Source organism: Microcaecilia unicolor, chromosome 4 (genome assembly GCF_901765095.1).
Source record: "Microcaecilia unicolor chromosome 4, aMicUni1.1, whole genome shotgun sequence".
Lineage (NCBI taxonomy): Eukaryota > Metazoa > Chordata > Amphibia > Gymnophiona > Siphonopidae > Microcaecilia > Microcaecilia unicolor.
Window position 1 is genome coordinate 156,111,922 of NC_044034.1, and position 19,831 is coordinate 156,131,752.

General features: G+C 46.8%; 1 protein-coding gene across 1 annotated transcript in view; it reads left to right on the forward strand.

The window, feature by feature from the left end:
- The first annotated feature begins 1,079 nt into the window (after nt 1–1,079).
- PRR5L (proline rich 5 like) overlaps nt 1,080–19,831 on the forward strand; it is a 103,386-nt gene continuing 84,634 nt past the window's right edge. The window contains exon 1 of the mRNA XM_030199461.1: nt 1,080–1,438. The gene's annotated coding sequence lies outside the window, so the exon portion shown is untranslated. The remainder of the gene's footprint in view (nt 1,439–19,831) is intronic.

Sequence of the window (19,831 nt, forward strand, 5' to 3'; positions counted from 1 at the left end):
CTATGTAGGTTTTGGAGGGCTCAGACTTTCTGCCACGTGTACCAGAGTGGGACCTGGGTCCACTTCTCTACAGTCCACTATACTGACCACTAGGCTACTCCAGGGACCTGCTTGCTTCTCTAATAGGTCTGGCCATAACATCTGAAGCTGTCATACAGGCTGGTATATATTGTTTCTTTCATATCTTTGAGGGGGGGGGAGGGGGAAGTGGTCTTTGACCTCTGGTGGAGTAAGAGGGCTTACGCCTTAATAGCTCCAGTGGTCATTTAGGGCACCTTTTAGTCACTTGTGAAAAAACAGGTCTAACCAAAAACGTCTTAATTTCATTCCTATACGCTTTCATTTTGTTCCATTACTGCAGAAAAACGTCTATCCTTTGGAGTTATGTCTTGCCAAAACATGCCCCCCCCCCCCTCCTTTCTGACACTTTTCTCTTTTGAAAATGAACCTCCAAAGCTATCATTTATCTGGAGTTTTGTTGCAAGAAGGGGAAGGTTGGCCTGAAGCAAGATTCATATATGAGGCTTCTGTTGCTGTGTCCCTTATCTCTAGAAAACTTCTCTCTGTTGCAAGCATAAGCCTGCCTGACCCGTGATCACTGCACAGGATATATCTATCTATTGTGTGTCCGTTTGAGTCCATTGAAGGGGCAACTAGCGTTCCTAAGCGGAGGGGAGGTGCCTATACAGACCGTAGCGAGGGAAGTGCTGGTCTTTTCTGTTAAATCTGTCACGTTGTTTCGCTATTTCTTTAAGTTCAAACCTTTTATTGAGTTTTAATACACTGGCATCCTCTTCTGTTCAGTTTGTCAGCTGCAAAGTGTTGAGAAAACGTGGCGGATCGATTCAGATCCAGTGCATTTTGTATCTAAAATGGTGTAAAACAAAACACCCGTTAAGGCAGTGAAAAGTTTCCAATTTGTAGGGCACTTTCTCGTAATTGTCGAGCTCAAAATTCTCCCTCCCACCTCATTTGCCCAAGATCATCACACAGATGTGTTGCTGCAAAAAAAAAAAAGAAGTGAGCGGCTGGGAGGCGGCCCCTGCAGGACAAAGCTCTGAGCTTTCCTGGCAGCGGGACTGAAATGTAGGGTAGGGTAGCGTGTTTTTTGTTTATCCGAGCGCTGGAATCCGCGTTAGGACAGCGCGCGGGGGATTGGATTCACACCGGAGAGAGCGCGTTAGGGGTGTAGGCTGAAAGGTGCCGCGACTCCTTCCCACATTCCGTAAAGGTCAAACTTCCTGAGATTATCGCCCCGTCTGAGAGGGCAGATGGTCGGAGGGATCCCAGGCAGGATCGGCAATCGGACGATTTCGGCTACACGTGTGTCCGCACCCGGCAGGACGGATCTCTGCCAGCGAGTGGGAAATCCCAGCTAATTGGTGCTAAGAGTGGCGGATCGGCCCGGGCTGGAGGAGACTTTCTTTTTCGTCCCTGGGTGAGTGTGACAGCAGCAGAAGCAAAGACCACCATTTCCTGATTGCTACTTTTTAGTGCTTAATGCAAAGGATGGGAGGATTTGGGTTATCCGGGATCTGTTTGCAGTTAGCTCTCGCAGGCTTTTCCATGTTTTCGGGCTCTGGATAAAGTAGAATTGGAGGTGAGGAGAATGGAAGGAATATAAAAGGAGTGTGACTCCGAATCCCAGCTGCACTGCGTCCTCACCTGTTAAAAGAGAAGTGGCGAAAGTATGTGAGTTTATTTTATTGGTTGTAACATACGTATAACTCAAGCTCGAAAGTCACATACATAATTATCTGCACAAACAGCACAATACGAACGAGTTAGCAGTGTTCTCTGAGGACTGGGGCAGCTCGCGTGAGACATTTCGGTTTTGACAGGTCTCTTGTGGTTTGGCTGAAAGCGATTTTTGTGCATCTTTCGTTTCAGATGCAAAGTGGCTCCCCCGTCGCCTGAGTCATTTACAAACCGGTGCATCGCATTTTAAACACTTTGCAATCCCCCACCTCCAGCCCAGTTTTTGGAGGAGGGGGGGGGCCACAATGGTTTCGTTTAGTAAAAGAATTAACCCCTACTGCACATTTTGTTCCAGGGTTGCTGGGGGGGGGGGGGGGGGGGGGGGGGAGCAGGCAGGTGTGACAGCCTGAGGACTGAAGTACTTTTTATATGTTAAAACTTCATCCATTTGTAATGGATGTTTGTGCCTCTAATGAAAGCTCGAGAAAGTGTTGAATTGAGATGCTTGTTTTCCCCAGAAACACAGAATAGAGAGAAAAATGTTTCTGTTTTATAAGACTCTAAGGAGTCCTTTTACTAAGGTGCGCTATCAGATTTAACACGCGTTAAGTGCCATGCAAGGCCATGAGTATACAATGGGCTGCACAGCATTTAGCGTGTACTGAATCTGTTAGTACATCTTAGTAAAGGGGGAAAGGGAAATGGGACTTGATATATCGCCTTTCTGAGATTTTTGCAACTACATTCAAAGCGGTTTACATATACATAGTAACATACATAGTAGATGATGGCAGAAAAAGACCTGCACGGTCCATCCAGTCTGCCCAACAAGATAACTCATATGTGCTACTTTTTGTGTATACCTTACCTTGATTTGTATCTGTCTTTTTCAGGGCACAGACCGTATAAGTCTGCCCAGCACTAACCCCACCTCCCAACCACCAGCCCAGCCTCTGCCATCCAATCTCCACTAACCTCCTGAGGATCCCTTCCTTCTGAACAGGATTCCATTATGTTTATCCCATGCATGTTTGAATTCCATTACTGTTTTCATCTCCACCACCTCCCGCGGAAGGGCATTCCAAGCATCCACCACTCTCTCCATGAAAAAATACTTCCTGACATATGTTCAAGGTACTTATTTTATACCAGGGCAATGGAGGGTTAAGTGACTTGCCCAGGGTCACAAGGAGCTGCAGTGGGAATTGAACTCAGTTCCCCAGGATCAAAGTCAACTGCACTAACCACTAGGCTACTCCTCCACTAGCAACATTCCATGTAGAAGCCTGCCCTTGCAGATCAGCAATGCAGCTGCGCAGGCTTCTGTTTCTGTGAGTCTGACATCCTGCACTGCGCGGCTGTGTTGCTGATCTGCAAGGGCAGGCTTCTACATGGAATGTTGCTAGTGGAATATCACAGTGCCGTAGTGAGGGCTAATGGCACCCGGGGCGGGTCGCCACTGCACCCCCCCCCCCCCGGGTGCAGCACGGCGCAACTCCCCTCTCTGCGGCGCACCCCCCCCGGAGCGCAACCCCCCCCAGACCGCATTCTTACCTGCGGGAGGGCCGATTCGCCCCGAGTGCACGTTACTTGGAGCTGCGTCGGCCCCACTGGTTCCCTGCTATCTCTGCCCCAGAACAGGAAGTAACCTGTTCCAGGGCAGAGAGAGCAGGGAACCAGCGGGGTTGGCACCCCCCGAGCACGTGCACCCGGGCGGACCGCCCCTCCCGCCCCCCCTCTTTCCGCTGGAATATCAACATTCCATGTAGAATCTCAAATAGGGAAATGGGACTTGATATACCGCCTTTCTGAGGGTTTTGCAACTACTTTCAAAGCGGTTTACATATGCTCAGGTACTTATTTTGTACCAGGGGCAATGGAGGGTTAAGTGACTTGCCCAGAGTCACAAGGAGCTGCAGTGGGAATCGAACTCGGTTCCCCAGGATCAAAGTCCACTGCTCTAACCACTAGGCTACTCCTCCACTAAAGGACCCCCCTAGTGCACACTAACAAAATTAGCATGTCTTGTTTTATACCTATGGTCCACGTGGCACTTAGGCCGCACTAAGCTTTAGTGAAAGACCCCTGAATAACCCACTAGCTTGTACTTGAACATTCACGTCTTTGCATTAATCATTCCCTGTATACCCCCAGTCCCAACCTCCCTCCACTTCTTCCTTTTCAGGCTTCTGGTGTAGCTTTTCCCGTGGATTATCAGTTCTGCATTTGCTGCCATTGTTTAAAAAAGAATCCAGGCAAAAATGATATAAACAATGAGGAACTTAGTGGCAGTGTTTCTATATGGGTCTGTTTTACACATACCATGACAAAAATGAACGTCAACAGTAAGTCAGATATATTGGATATGATTTCACTGTCTTACACGTAAAAACTTGCATTGTGTGAAAAGAGAGCCGCCTTCAGGAGTTCACAGATGTCTCGCTTCTCTACATGGAGAGTGCTCTCCGGCACTGTCACGACGTCTTTCCCTCTTCCTGTTCTGGTGGACTGCGCCTCCAGGTTGCTGCACTCGATGAGGAGGACGTCATCTCGACAGACATCGGACATTCTGCCTCCTCTTTCTCTGCGGGCCCAGCGGCTCGCTTGGCGCTTCAGCAACGGCCCTGAATACTTTGGTCTCCTGTTCCTTTCTCTGTGGGACACTTCTCCTGCCTGACCTGACCTTTGCCTGGTATCTGACTTCTCCTTTCTCCTGCCTGGACCTTCGCCTGGTATCTGACTTCTCCTTCCTCCTCCTGCCTGACCTGACCTTCGCCTGGTATCTGACTTCTCCTTCCTCCTCCTGCCTGACCTTCGCCTGGTATCTGACTTCTCCTTTCTCCTGCCTGGACCTTTGCCTGGTATCTGACTTCTCCTTCCTCCTCCTGCCTGGACCTTCGCCTGGTATCTGACTTCTCCTTCCTCCTCCTGCCTGACCTTCGCCTGGTATCTGACTTCTCCTTCCTCCTCCTGCCTGACCTTCGCCTGGTATCTGACTTCTCCTTCCTCCTCCTGCCTGACCTGACCTTCGCCTGGTATCTGACTTCTCCTTCCTCCTCCTGTCTGACCTGACCTTCGCCTGGTATCTGACTTCTCCTTCCTCCTCCTGCCTGACCTGACCTTTGCCTGGTATCTGACTTCTCCTTCCTCCTCCTGTCTGACCTGACCTTCGCCTGGTATCTGACTTCCCCTGCCTGCTGCCTGACCTGACCCTCGCCTGGTATCTGACTTCTCCTGCCTGACCTGAGCTAACCTGGTCTGGTTTCCTGACTCTTGCAACCTGCCTGCTTCTAGCGCCACCTTCCGGCCACAGATCCTCCAAGTCCTGCTGCTGCCCAAACTCGAGGGCTCAACTCTCGGGGAACTGCAGCTGACCAGGTGAAGACCTGGGACTATGTCAGCCACAACTCCTGGCAATGGCACAAGGGTTCACCTCTACTCCGCTGACCCAATGGCACGAGAATAGAATGCAATAGGTACAGAACACTATGGGGTTGATATTCATCTGGTATTTTCTTGACCACCGCCGCTGCTTCTATTATCACAAATTCAATTCCAGACCATGTCAAGGCTCTGGTATTGAATTTCCAGGTTTATCAAGCCAGCAAAACTATAGCTGGTTAACTGCAATATGCAGTACTTAACCATCTATGGAGAATCACATAAAGTTAGGACTGAGTTTTATGTGGTCCTATTTATGCAGTAACCTTGGGCAGTTCAGTGCTGAATGTTGGCTCTTAACTGGCCTAGTGCTGACTCTGCCCCTAGCGTGTCCCCAAAATAGTCGGTTTCAGTGGCGTAGCAAGGTGGGGGCGGTCCACCCCAGGTGCACGCTGCTGGAGGGTGCAGAGAGCAGCCGCACACCTGTTGGCTCCGCTGGTTCCTTGCTCCCTCTGCCCCGGAACAGGTTACTTCCTGTTCCGGGGCAGAGGGAGCAGGGAGCCAGTGGAGCCGACAGGCGCGCGGCTGCTTTCTGCACCCTCCAGCAGCCAAGAATGCACCCGTGGGGGGGGGGGGGCTTGATGCGCCAGGGAGGGGGTGTCATGCCGCTGCACCCGGGGGGGGGGGGGGGGGGGTGCACAGCTGCGATCCGCCCCGGGTGGCAGCCGACCTAGGATCGCCACTGGTCGGTTTTGAGTTGAATGCTAACCGGATGTTTTCAGTGGCACTAACCAGTTAAGGTTAGAACTGAACAAGCTATTTAACCTGCCAGGAGCTGTTTCTGGCTGGTTAAATCTCTTTAAATATCGATCCCTATTGGTTTATTTGCATTTAACCTCATGCCTTTCTATTGGTGGTTCATTGGTAGTTACTGTACATGTCGGGTAAAAAGCAGATTTGTCCCTGAGTCAATATAAAATTAAGTGACTTCCTGAAGGTCACAAGGAGCAGCAAGGGAGACCTGGGATTAGTCACTGGCTCTTACCCTACTAATCTAACCACTGGCTGCTCCTCCACATATCAAGATATGCATGGAAGTTGTTTTTATTTATTTAAAATATTCATAGTTCACCTGTCTATAATTCTAAGCAGTCTGCAAAACACATAGAAATTAAGCAACATTTATTTATTTATATTTTGCTCACACCTTTTTCAGTAGTAGCTCAAGGTGAGTTACATTCAGGTACATTGGGTATTTTCCCTGGCCCTGGAGCAGTGGCGTACTAAGGGGGGGGGGGGGCGGTGGGTGCGGCCCGCCCTGGGTGCACGCTGCTGGGGGGGTGATGCGCCGGTCAGCTTAGTTGTTTCCATGCTCCCTCCGCCCCGGAACACGTTACTTCCTGTTCCGGGGCAGAGGGAGCATGGAAACAACGAAGCTGACCGGCGCATGGCACCCCCCCCCAGCAGCTTGCACCCGGTGGGGGGTTCTTTCGCTGGGGTGGGGGGTGACCAGGGGGTTCGCGCTGCATGGGGGGGGGGGCGCTGCACCCAGGGGGCGGGGCGCATCGGCGACCGCCCCGGGTGTCAGCGCCCCTAGGAACGCCACTGCCCTGGAGGACTCTGAATCTAAGTTTGCACCTGAGGCAATGGAGGGTTAAGATCACAAGGAGCAGCAGTGGCATTTGAACTGGCCAGGTCTGGATGTCAAGGCTGGTGCTCTGTAACATGCTATGTTACAATAGAAACATGGAAAATGACAGCACACAAAAGTCCATATGGCCCATCCCTATTATCTGAATATTTTTGTCTCTGTCCAGTTGTTCTTGTTGTACATCCCCTTGGATGAATTTCTTCAAAAAGGCACTCAATAAATCCTAATCGATAAATAATAAAGCCAAAAACTTTAACAAGTGACGGAACACATGCAATTCAGCATATAGTAAAGATGTAGTACCCATTAGAACTGGGATTATTTAATTGGCTTGATCTTGTAGTTTCTTTTGGGGGGGGGGGGGGTAGTATTTCAGGATCTTCTCTCATTCTATCCATTCATACGTTGTACACAATTTAATGGTCGCAGGAATTACTATGCTGTGCTATGCTATATGATTCTTACATTCCACTAAAACGAACATGCCGGATGTGAGGGGAAGAGAGGGCAGGCAATGCGATGGCGCTGGAGACAAGCGCTGGACAAATGCTTCAGCCGGTGGGGGTTGGGGACCCCCGCCAGTCAAACCAGGGGCACAGAGCCAATTTTGGGGGGCCCAGGCCCCTGTGGCCCTCCGTAGCTACTCCACCGGGTAGGACAAAATAAAAATTCCAACTGAGGGAGATGTATTCTTATCCTCCTCCATCTATCAGTACACAGTCTGTACCCATCTACTCTCACACAAAACAAAACAGCAACAACAATAATAAAATTGTGGCAATAAAGATGACATGGAAGGACCTTCTCCCACCCAAATCTGAAAATGAATTAAGAATGAGGTTTTGAGCCCTAGGGGCTAATGACTCTTTAAACATTTCTCAGATAGATATGAATAACATTTTTTCTGCTTAATAGTGGTCTTCGCATGTCTTTGGGTTAACACCTCTTTTTATGGCACAACCTCCCTGTAGATCTGAAGGCCCACTTGTTTTATAAATTTAGGGGCTGTTTAACAGAGCTGCGGTAAGCACTAGTGCATGTTTACCCCAGCCAGGGGCGTAGCCAGACAACAGACTTTGGGTGGGCCTAGGCAAGAGTTGAGTGGGCACCAAGTGTTCTCCCCCCCCCCCCAAAAAAAAAAAAAAAAATCTCAACTGGTGGGAAAACACTTCATCCACCTTGGCAGCAGGAATGCATTGAAAACTGAGCATGCGCAGGTGCCGGTTTTGTGGAGAGTAGCGTTTTCATTACCATCAGGGGGAAATCTTCAGGTGGTGGAGCTTGGGATTCCCACCAGTTACCACTAAACGTGCTACTTACTGTTGGGTAGGCCTCAGCCATAAATGGGTGGGTCCTGGCCCACCCAAGCCCACTTGTGGCTACGCCATTGACCCCAGCAAAAGAAAAGGTGTACCTTGAGGCCCACTGAAGCATCCTGCGGTAATTTCAGGGTGTGCATGTGCTACCCACATGCTGTAAAATAAAATTTATTGGCACAGGGGATATGTCTGGGGGGCAGAGAGTGGGCATGTTCTGTGCTAATCAGCACAGCTATATTGCTATTCACTAAGAGGCTCATTTTCAAAGCACTTAGACTTACAAAGTTCCATAGGTTACTATGGAACTTTGTAAGTCTAAGTGCTTTGAAAATACACCTCCACGCGTGTTCTTAGCTTCTGAGCCCATACTGCCAGCACTGCCGCTCTGTGAAGTGAAGCAAGAGAGTGCTGTAGAGACAGAACACAAGAGGTTAGTGAATCATCCCCATATCTGAGTGAGAAAGAGAGGGGCAGGGTTGGCCTGACCACTAGGCCACCTGAGACAGGGGCCTCAGGTGGCATTCTTTTGGGAGCAGAATCTCCCCTTCCTTCGTCCACCCCGTTCCCTGATTTTACCTTTTTACATTTTTTTAAAAGGTGGTGGCAGCGATTCCCATATGCACTGCCCTGCCGCCAGCACCCGCCTCTTCCTTTTACTGCGGCCTGCCTCTCTGATGTAAGTTCCTGTTTTCTAAGAGGTAGCCACAGTAGAGAAGAGGCCAGTGCCGGTGGCAGGGCAGTATATGGGAATCTCTGCTGCCGCCGGCTTTTGGAAAATGGAGAAATAAGGTAAAATCGGGGAACGGGGTGGAGGAAGGCAGTGGGAGATACCAGAACTTGGCCCGGAGGGTGGGGGTGGCAGCTCAGCCTTGCCTCAGGTGGTATCTTGCATTGGGCTGCCCTGGAGAAGGATGTCCATTCCTTATACAGTACTGGATGGCTTCCAAACAACAACTCAAAAGGAGATAACCAATGAGGTTTCCAAGGTCTTGAATGCACAGCAAACAATATAAGTGGCAAAGCATCAGGCCTGCTTGAGTTTTGTTTCGGTACAAACCTTTCACAGTAAAGTCTTAATATACAAATTCATGTGCTCAGCTCTGCCAGAGGACTGAAGGTGGTAAGGGGTATGGAACTTAGCTGTAATATCTAGGGCACGATAAAGAGGTTTCAGAGTCTCTGCATTAAAACAGGTACCTAGTTCTGAGTCTTATAGAGGCATATTTTCAAAGCACTTTGGGAGGCTAAGTTCCATAGGGTTCTATGGAACTTTGGGAGGCTAAGTGCTTTGAAAATGAGCTTGATAGTAACATAGTAGATGACGGCAGAGAAAGACCCGCACGGTCCATCCAGTCTGCCCAACAAGATAAACTCATATGTGCTACTTTATGTGTATACCTGACCTTGATTTGTATCTGTCATTTTCAGGGCACAGACTATAGAAGTCTGCCCAGCACTAGCCCCGCCTTCCACCACCGGCTCTGCCACCCAATCTCTGCTAAGCTTCTGAGGATTCCTTCCTTCTGAACAGGATTCCTTTATGTTTATCCCACACATTTTTGAATTCCGTTACTGTTTTCATCTCCACCACCTCCCGCGGGAGGGCATTCCAAGTATCCCTGCGTGCCCCAAGTTCTGAATCTATCCCCAGAGTGAAAGCCAAATTCCCTTCTAGGGGCAAAAAATCTGTGTAAGTAGGTGTGCAATGCCAGTATTTGAGTAGAGTGTGCCAGGTAGCCCGAGTCGATGCTATTGAGGTACAATGTCTTTAAACAATGATTTTACCACAGTTCAGATTCTCTGTCTGAACTACAAACTTTGTGCTATTTCTTACACAGTGTTTACAATACTGTGATTTCAATAAGTACAACCCAGGATAATACATACACGGCTGGTTAGTGCATACACATAATACTGATAGTAACATAACACTTGTTATTTTTACCTTCCCCTCACTAACGAGTGATGCCCTTTAACACTATCTATTTTGGCAGAAAATGATACAGGTCAGACGTGTAGTTAGCAAAAGTTGGTCAAGGGGTAGCTTGAGGAGGTCAATATCTGACCTCTCGCATCTTCACACACTTTTGAGGAAAACAGATTCTGCCCCAAACCAGTTTCTATCTGTATGATAGGACTATTCTATATGCAGGCATTTTACATCCATTATTTACATAACTTCTATGTGACTATCTCATTTCATCTCTGTGCAGACCGCTTCCTGTGTGCCTGCCATGGTCTTCAGTGTGAAACAGTAAATACTTGCTACTGCACTCCCAGGGGCGGCCCGACCATTAGGCTACCTGAAGTGGGGGCCTCAGGTGGCACTCTTTCAGGAGCGGCATCTCCCCCCTTCCTTCCTCCACCTCGTTCCCCGATTTTTACCTTCTTTTTATGTTTGTAAAAATCCATCGTGGCAGCAATCCTGCCGCTTGCACCCACCTCTTCCCTTTACTGTGGCCGCCTCTCTGATGTAACTTTCTGTTTCAGCGAGGCGGACGCAGTAGAGAAGAGGCCAGTGCCAGCGGCAGGGCAGCGAAAGGTAATCTCTGCCGTTGCCAACTTTTAGAAAACATAAAAAAAAGGTAAAATTGGGGAACGGGTGGAGAAAGGAAGGAGGAGATGAAAGAACTTGTTACGGGAGGGGGGGAGGGGTAGCATTTCAGCCCTGCCTCAGGTGGCGTCTTGCCTTGGGCCGACCCTGCACACTCTCCCACATTCCCTCACTGACTGACTGTACAATTCATAATAGCAGAAAACATGGGCCTATGACTGACTCAATCTTTCCTACTTTATCTGGAGCCATATGATAACCCATTTGAAATTACATGGGAAGTGTTTTGAATGATTGCACATCTCTAGTTGTTGCTGATTTTTCCTCTCGGTGATTTGTTCTGAATTCTTGCATCTTCCATTCTTAGATGTTTGAATGTACCTCAAGATCTTGTGTCACAGTTTTGATGTTTCCAGTTTTTTATTAAAATTTCTTGTAGGAAAGGTTATCCTTGTACATTTACTGAGTACAAATATCATCATGATAAGCTGTTTACTACTCAAGTTGTTATGATAAGTGACAGTCACAGGAACTGTAGCACTTCTAGCTATGTAGACATAGTAGGCACGATGTTAACCGTGAGCCGTTATTGTTTCAGGGATTAAGGCTAAATCCATAGATCAAGGAGTTAATAAGAGTATTCAGTGCCAGACAAAACAAGAATGGTGACAGGAGATTTTCCTGCAAGGTTCCTCACTGGATCTTGATGCTAGGAGTGACACATTGTCCATCTTCATAATAAGGATGGAATGTATAACATTTTGTTTTCATGGGGAATTCGATGTACTTGATATATCCAGTGTTCATTTTGTACGTTAAGGTAATTCATTATCCAAAAGAAAAATGCTATGAAAAGCTATTTTTCAGTCTGGCCTTGCTAGGCTTGTTAATCTTGAGCCTTGCTTCGTTATTAACAGTAGTGATTCTTTGCCATGCTGGTGACCTGGAAACTTTTTGTGTTCCTTTCCTTTTTCCCATTGTGGTTGGGGAAACTACCATAGGTTATTACTAGTTAAAAAGGCCCGTTTCTGACTCAAATGAAACGGGCGCTAGCAAGGTTTTCCTCGGCTCCCCTGCAGCCACCCATGTCCAGCGACCCTCCTCTCCCCCTGCGCCCACTGCAGCCACCCATGTCCAGCGACCCTCCTCTGGACATGGTTCAGCTGTGAGGCATGTTTTTTTTTTCCCCCAGGTTCTGAAGTTGACATCATAATGGCTACGGTGATGTCAGCCTGATCTACGGAGCCTACAGACCAACTCGGATTGAGCCACGGTCCCAGGCAGCAAGTCAGAAAGTTGGAGGTGAGAATTATTATATAGGATTAGGACATTCTGGGCTCTTTCTGCAACTGTTGACATCCAACATGAGTTTCTTGGGGTTAATCCTTCCAAATGGATTTACACATATCGTGACAGGAATGAACCAGGGAATGTTGGATACAATCTTATCCTCAAATCTACTGCTATTGCTCATCTTATTACTCAGATTGTGCCAAAAAAGAGCCTCTTTCTGAAGTTCAGAAGGTAGAATGTACACAGGTAATATTTCAGGGTAAGATTGGAAGTTTTTAAAATTGGGCCAGTGACACCCAATATGACTGGGACCATGTCTGTACTTTCCTGCCATTTTTTTCTTGGTCTCTCAATGCATCTGGAAGTGCTTCAGGATCTTCTGTCTCCAGATGTCTTTTGATGCAGATGATTTTGTTCTTATTTTGAACCCGCACTTTATGTCTGCTGTGTGTTTGAAGTCTTCATCTGCTTAACAGGATTAGGCTCTGAAATGTCTTCAGTTGTGAGACAGCTGTTAAATTATTTTCTGCCAAGCAAAAACATAAAAACGAGAGAGGTTTCTGATCTCTGATAACTACCTGAATAACCTGAGAAACCAGATTTTATTTCTTCCTTGGACACATTCTTCAAGGCGTTTCCCTTCTGTTCATATCGGGACTATCTATTAAAGAAAAGCGCTCCCTGTATTTCCCAATTAATCTACTAATAGCATTTGAACTGGCAAATGCTGTCTGAGCATTCTCTGGTGTGGTTTGACCTGGTTTTCAAATCCAACTACTCCAACAGGTCTGATTTTCATCATGCCAACTTCTAAAGTACATGCTGCTGGTCACAGGGCCAGGTGCTGTGTAGTGTATACACTGGCTGCCCTGAGAAAAGGTCTGTCTGGGGGATTTGGGAACCTAATCTCCTTTGGACTCCCTCATTTCTGATCCATGTTGTTGACCCCTCAGCATCCAACAGATTGCTATGTTGAAACCACATGAAGCACTGAAAAATTCTTTGTGGCTACACTTATTTCCCCCTCTTGAATGGGTCTGCATTTTTAGATTTATTGTTTCATTTCCAAGTCCAAGCTCAAGATGAGTTACAAGCGATGGAGGCTGAAGTGACTTGCCTAAGGTCTCAATGAATGTGGAATGCCCTTTCCTATGTGTTGCATTCACTACGAGATGGTGGTGACATAGGGAACTAAAGATATATCTGTTTTAGCAGGTGTTTAGGGTGTAGTGTGAGGATAAGGAAAATCAAGGTTACTGTGCATGATAGATGTTTTAAAGTGTTGGTGCAGGGGTTCGAGAGGAAGTGAATGTGCTGCTGACCCAGAAGAGGTGGTGTGTGACTTGGGTTTTTCGCTGGTTCCAGGAGGGAGTTCTTTGAAGCTGAAGTCACTGAATGCTGGGCAAGAGAGGCTGGAAGAGCTTGAATACGATTTCCACATCACTGGAATACTTTCTTCAGTACGAAAACCTACTCCTGAGGCAGGCCAGATAGGCCGAAACACGGCTGTGTCGAGTCTGATAATTGAATAATAAACTTTTAAGATCCTTTGGAGCATCGTCGGTGAATTGTTTTGAGTCACCTTCACTGTTTTCTGTATATCTTCAAGTCTGTGAGGGCTTTGTTTCTTCTGTGTGTACATCATAATCCCCCTGACCTGCCCATTCCCCCACCCAGGACTACATCCCACCTTGACGTAGATGGCATTGGATAGTAGATGGCATGGATGGGAAGACTAAATAGGCCATAAGGCCTTAATCTGCCTTCATTTTTCTGTGTTTCTACACTTTGAATTTTGCATACACAATATGTAGAATACCAACTAGGGGCAGTTAAGCACATAATTACAAATAAGTGCTAATTGGCACCAATTAACACTAATTGTAACTAATTAAGCAATTAAGTTAGGCATGTAACTGATATAATTATATAACTTAAGTGTGCAACTTTGCGCACTAAGGTCCAGATTCAGTATATAGCTCTCAAAAATCGATGCTCAATGCTATTCTATAATGGGTACTGAAAGATGAGCCCCCCCCCCCCATTATAAAATAGCATTGAGTGCCAATTTGGGTGCACAAATTTGGGTGCCAGGACTGAAACCAGGTGTAATTCCTGGCACCTAATTTACGTGCACCACTCTGGTATTCTATAACACTGTGGAAATTGTAGGAATGCCACTGTTCCTCCAATATACCTCCCATAGCTATGACCATTTTTGAGTTGCACGCCATGGGATTTAGGCGCACATTGCTATAGAATAGCGCATTGGAAGATGTTCGCACAAATTCAAGGTGCCAATTAGCTCCCAATTATTGGCACTGATTGGTTCATTAGCCATTTTAGTTGGGTGCACATTTTTGATCGGCATGCTATTTTGGGCGCCATATATAGAATCTGGGGTATTTGTAAAATTGTGAGCACATGATTAGGGACAACCCCAAATTCTATATGTGGCACCTTAAGTTGTGTGCGTTAATTTGGCACTGTACAAGTCGTTGGTGAGGCCCCACTTGGAGTATTGTGTTCAGTTTTGGAGGCTGTATCTTGCTAAGGATGTAAAAAGACTGGAAGCGGTTCAAAGAAAAGTGTCAAAAATGGTATGGGGTTTGCATAGCAAGACATACGAGGAGAGACTTGATGATCTGAACATGTATACCCTGGAGGAAAGGAGAACCAGGGGTGATATGATACAGACATTCAAACTTATGATAGAGACGTTCAAAGGTGTTAATCCGCAAACAAAAGTTTTCCAGAAATGGGAAGGTGGTAGAACTAGAGGACACGAATTGAGGTTGAATGGAGGAAGACTCAGGAATAATGTCAGGAAGTATTTTTTTTTCACCTAGAAGGTGGTAGATACTTAGAATGCCCTACCACGGCAGAAAGTGGAGATGAAAACCATAATAGAATTCAAAAATGAATGGAATAAATAAGTAGGAATCCTGTTTAGAAGGAATTGATCCAAAGAAGCTTAGCAGAAACTAGGTGGCAACACAGGTAATTGGGAAGCAAAGCCAGTACTGGGTGGACTTCTTCTGTCTGTGCCTTGATCGTGGCTGGATAGATTTGGATGGGCTGGAAAGGAGTATATCAAAGGCAGTGCCAGGCAGATTTCTACGGTCTTTGCCCTGAAAATAGCACGGACAAATCAAGTTCAGGTATACATATGTTGTATCAGTTTGAATCACATTATACCTTATGTAATGAGTTTCTCTCTCTACTATTATTATGTTAATTGATTAACAAGCCAGTTGGCGATAATTGGTACTTAACCAATTAGCGGCACTAATTGGCTTTAATTAGAGTTAACACACACAACTTTTTAGGTGTATTCTATAACATGGTACATGTAAATTCTAATGTGCACAGTTGAAAAGGGGGCATGGCCATGAGCGTGGAATGGGTGGGTTGTGGGCGTTTCAAAAAACTATTATAGAATACACCTGATTTATGCCTAACTTAGGCGCAGGTATTTAGATCTGGTTGTACTACTACTTCTACTTATCATTTCTATAGCACTACTAGACGTACATTTTAGGTGGCCTAAATGGTGGCGCCTAAATTTTACTCACAAGAATGGCACGTGAGCGTATTCTATAAAATATTCATAACTTTAGGCATAATTTATAGAATCATGCTAAGCACGTGGTTTTACGTTGCCGATTTTGTAAGGCGCCATATATAGAATTCCCCCCCCCCTTTAGTGCATAGATGGGCTAATTATTTTTCAGCGTCTTATGTAATGTAGATACTTGTAATTGTTATTTTAAATTATTATGTTTGCATTGTTTGTAATGGCTGTTTGAAATTCATTCATTCATTTCAGTATTTACATACCGCTTAGACCTAAGTGGTTTACCTTTCATTTTACAGGTACTAGGTCTGTCCCTAGTGGGCTCACAATCTAAGTAGTACATTGTATTACTGTTGTACCTGGGGCACAAAGGGAAAAGGCGGCTGAGGGGAGATATGATAGAGGTCTATAAAATAATGAGTGGAGTTGAACGGGTAGATGTGAAGCGTCTGTTCACACTTTCCAAAAATACTAGGACTAGGGGGCATGCGATGAAGCTACAATGTAGTAAATTTAAAACGAATCGGATAAAATGTTTCTTCACTCAACATTTAATTAAACTCTGGAATTCGTTGCCAGAGAATGTGGTAATGGCGGTTAGCTTAGTGGAGTTTAAAAAAGGTTTGGACGGCTTCCTAAAGGAAAAGTCCATAGACCGTTATTAAATGGACTTGGGGAGAAATCCACTATTTCTGGGATAAGCAGTATAAAATGTTTTGTACATTTTTGGGATCTTGCCGGGTATTTGTGACCTGGATTGGCCACTGTTGGAAACAGGATGCTGGGCTCAATGGACCTTTGGTCTTTCCCAGTATGGCAATACTTATGTACTTGAACCTGGTTCCCCAGGATCTCAACCCACTGCCAATCATCAGGCAGTAGGGGGAATCGAACCCAGTTACCCAGACCTGCAACCCACTACACTAACCATTAGGCCACTCCTCTAACCATTAGGCCACTCCTCCTCGCACCTTGCTTTGAACTAGTGAAAGAGACAGGTGAAAATGCTTAGATAGATAAATAAGTAGCATTTGAACTGTGTTTTTTTTTTTTTTAAAGTTCTCAGCCTGCTGCTGTAACTACTAGGCTATTCCTCCGTCCTTGAGAGAAAGGAGTGTAACTGTTTTCTGAACTGCCTCAGAGAAGATGGAACCTACCATTTTTCAGCCCACTGGTCTAGACATTGTCATGGAACCTGGGTGGTGGTTTTTAGTTTTTGACTCAGATGGTGACTATTGGAGCAAGTGGTGTGGCTCTCTGGAGTTTCTATCTGCCTGCAACAAATGCTTTAGTGTATTTTTGGACTGGCAAAACTATTTTTTGTGGTAGAAAAGGTTTCAATTACACTGAACCTCTTCCAGACATCTATTTAAAGACCTTAAATTTAATACTTATGGAAATAAGTCAACAAACAAGTTATAGGTGATATGTTTTAAGAGGACAAACTTTTGAGAGTTATTCTTTCCTCATCAGATCGGTGAAGAGACCGTTTAGTTACCCGGGGTGTAAATAGTACAACCTTACCTAGGTCCTAGGCTGTCTGCATATTTCATTCCAGCTCACTATAAAGGGTGGGAGAGGGGGTAGACAGTAACATTTTACAGGTGAAAAATCCTATGTCTGATAGAGGTGAAAGACAGTATTTCTACTGAGCCCCTTGCTCTTAGCTTCAGAGTATTTCACCATCCTAATTTCAAATGTTTTCCATTCTTGGAGACTCTTACTTTACTGTAAGGTCATTGATCTTCCTTTGAGAGCTGTTCATTCTTGGGTCGATAAAGTGATTTAACTGGTCAGAAACAGCCACTGACAGGTAAAATCAGTTGTTCGGGGCTATCCACAGAAGTGTAGCCAAGTCGGGACGCCAGGAGAAGCAGAGAGATGGACTACCTGAAAAATAGATGCTGGTGCCATCCAAAGTCTGTTTGGGGGAGTGGTCACTCCCCTGGTGCCCCACCTAACTATGCCACTGGCTATCCATTAATTATCAGTGGCTAACGTAGCTGGAAATTAGCTGTTAGCGCCTAAGTGAAAACCAGCTGTTTTGGGGACATTCCGCAGGTGGAGTCGGCATTTGACTAGTTATGTGTTGGTTTATCCACTGATATTCAGGTAGTGCAGCTGAATATCAGCACTTGCTATTGTATAGGTGATCTGGGGGCGGGGTCAGCACTTATGTGGTTAGTTCCAATATTCAGCACTTAACTACTTAAGTTAACCAAAGAAATTGGACCGCATAAAAGAGTCCTATTTTTATCTGGTATCATTTAGGGGTCCTTTTAACAAGCTGTGGTAAAAAGGGCCCTGCGGTAGCAGCGGGGCCATTTTTTCCATGTGCCAGGGCCCTTTTTACCACAGTGGTTAAAAAGCCTCTAAAAACATGGCCATGCGGTAAGGGCTTCTGCAGTAACTGGGCAGCGCCGATTATCCTGGGTTAGCGCCTTGGTAAACATTACAAAAAATGTTTTAGTTGTGCCGGTAATGGTGCACGCTTGAGCAGGGCCGGTCCTAGGGTTTCTGGCGCCCTCCTGCAGCCTATTAGTCGGCGCCCCTACCCATCCAGGGGCGGGATCACTATGGCTCCCCCCTACAGTAGTCACACCCCTTTTACTAGCCATAGCATCATTGAAAATATTACACCTGTCTTCCCTTCCCTCCCCTCCATCTATGTCCAACAATTCTCTCCCTGCCCTCCCCTCCATCCACCCATGTCCAGCAACTCCCCTGCCTTCTATCCATCTATCCATCCATATCCAGCAATTCTCCTCTCCCAGGCTGCCCCCCTCCATCCATCCATCCATCCATATCCAGCAATTCTCCTCTTTCTCCCCTGCCCTCCCCTCCATGTCCAGCAATTTCTTCTCTCTCCCTGGGCCCTGCCCTCCCATCCATGTCCATCGATGCTCCTCTCTCCCCTTCCCTCCTCCATCCATCCATATCCAGCAATTCTCCTCCCTCCCCTCCATGTCCAGCAATTTCTAGTCTCTCCCTGGGCCCTGCCCTCCCATCCATGTCCATCTTTGTCCATCGATGCTCCTCTCTCGCCTTCCCTCCTTCATCCATCCATATCCAGCAATTCTCCTCCCTCCCCTCCATGTCCAGCAATTTCTCCTGTCTCCCTGGGCCCTGCCCTCCATCCATGTCCATCGATCAATGCTCCTCTCTCCCCTGCCCGCCCTCTTCTCTGGTTTAAATCTTGTGTTTAAATTCACCTCCGATGTTGCAGCAGCTGCGCAGCGTCAGTGAAAGCGCTGCTGCCGACGTCTCCCAGCCTTCCCTTTGCTTGTTCATTCCCTCAGTGTCCCGCCTTCTTCTGACTTCATTTCCATGCGAGGGCGGGACACTGAGAAGGGAACGAATGAGCGAAGGGAAAGCTAGAGACGTCGGGCAGCAGCGCTTTCACTGATGCTGTGCAGCTGCTGTGACATCGGAGGTAAATTTAAATATAAGATTTAAATGCCCTAGGGTGGCACGGGTACCGAAGCAGGAAACCGAAGGCAGGGCTGCTCTCGGGGTCCGGGAGCTGAGGTAAGCGGCGAGGGTCAACATGGCGCGGCGGCGCCCTCCAGAGGTCGGCGCCCTCCTGCCATGCTTACCTTGCTTACTGGGTTGGACCGGCCCTGCGCTTGAGGCGGAACTACCGCCAGAGGCCACGTTGGGCTGATGGTAGTTCCAGGTTGCCACATGGCAATCCTTTGGTAAAAGGGTCCCTTAGGCAGTTAAAGTGTCGAATATTACACTTAACTGCATACGAGAGAGCTGGTCGCACATAATCAGATATTCAATGCTGATGCCTGGCATTGAATATTAGGACATAAATCCAGCAGTGTCCAAAAAACGCTGACCGTCGCTGGCTATTTACCCCTAAGTGTCTACCTGTGATTCAAAATAATACACCTACTAAGCAAGGGGGGGAGAGAACTAGATATGATGGCAATCAGACATTGAACAAGGCTCGCGTATACGCCATACAGCAATGTAATTTGTCTATCTGAAATAAACTGTAAATCACATTGAACCAACAATTTGATTGGAAAATGTGGAATACAAAATGCATGAATAAATAAATATGGTAGGGCAATTCCAAGAAGAAAACCAAGAGTACTAATATTATAGTTCTGAATTCAAGGGGTATTTGTGGTAGACTAAGATTACAACAGGTTGAGTGACACAGTGCAGGGCCGCCGAGAGACTGAACTGGGCCCAGGGCAGGGCCAACGGCCCCCCCACCCACGATCGTCACCGCTGCTGCCCCTCACATGATTGTTGTCACTACTGCCGTTCCCCCCCCCCCCCAATCATTGTCGCTGCTGCCACTCCTGTATCGCTGCTGCAACTGCAATTCAAATACCTTAGCT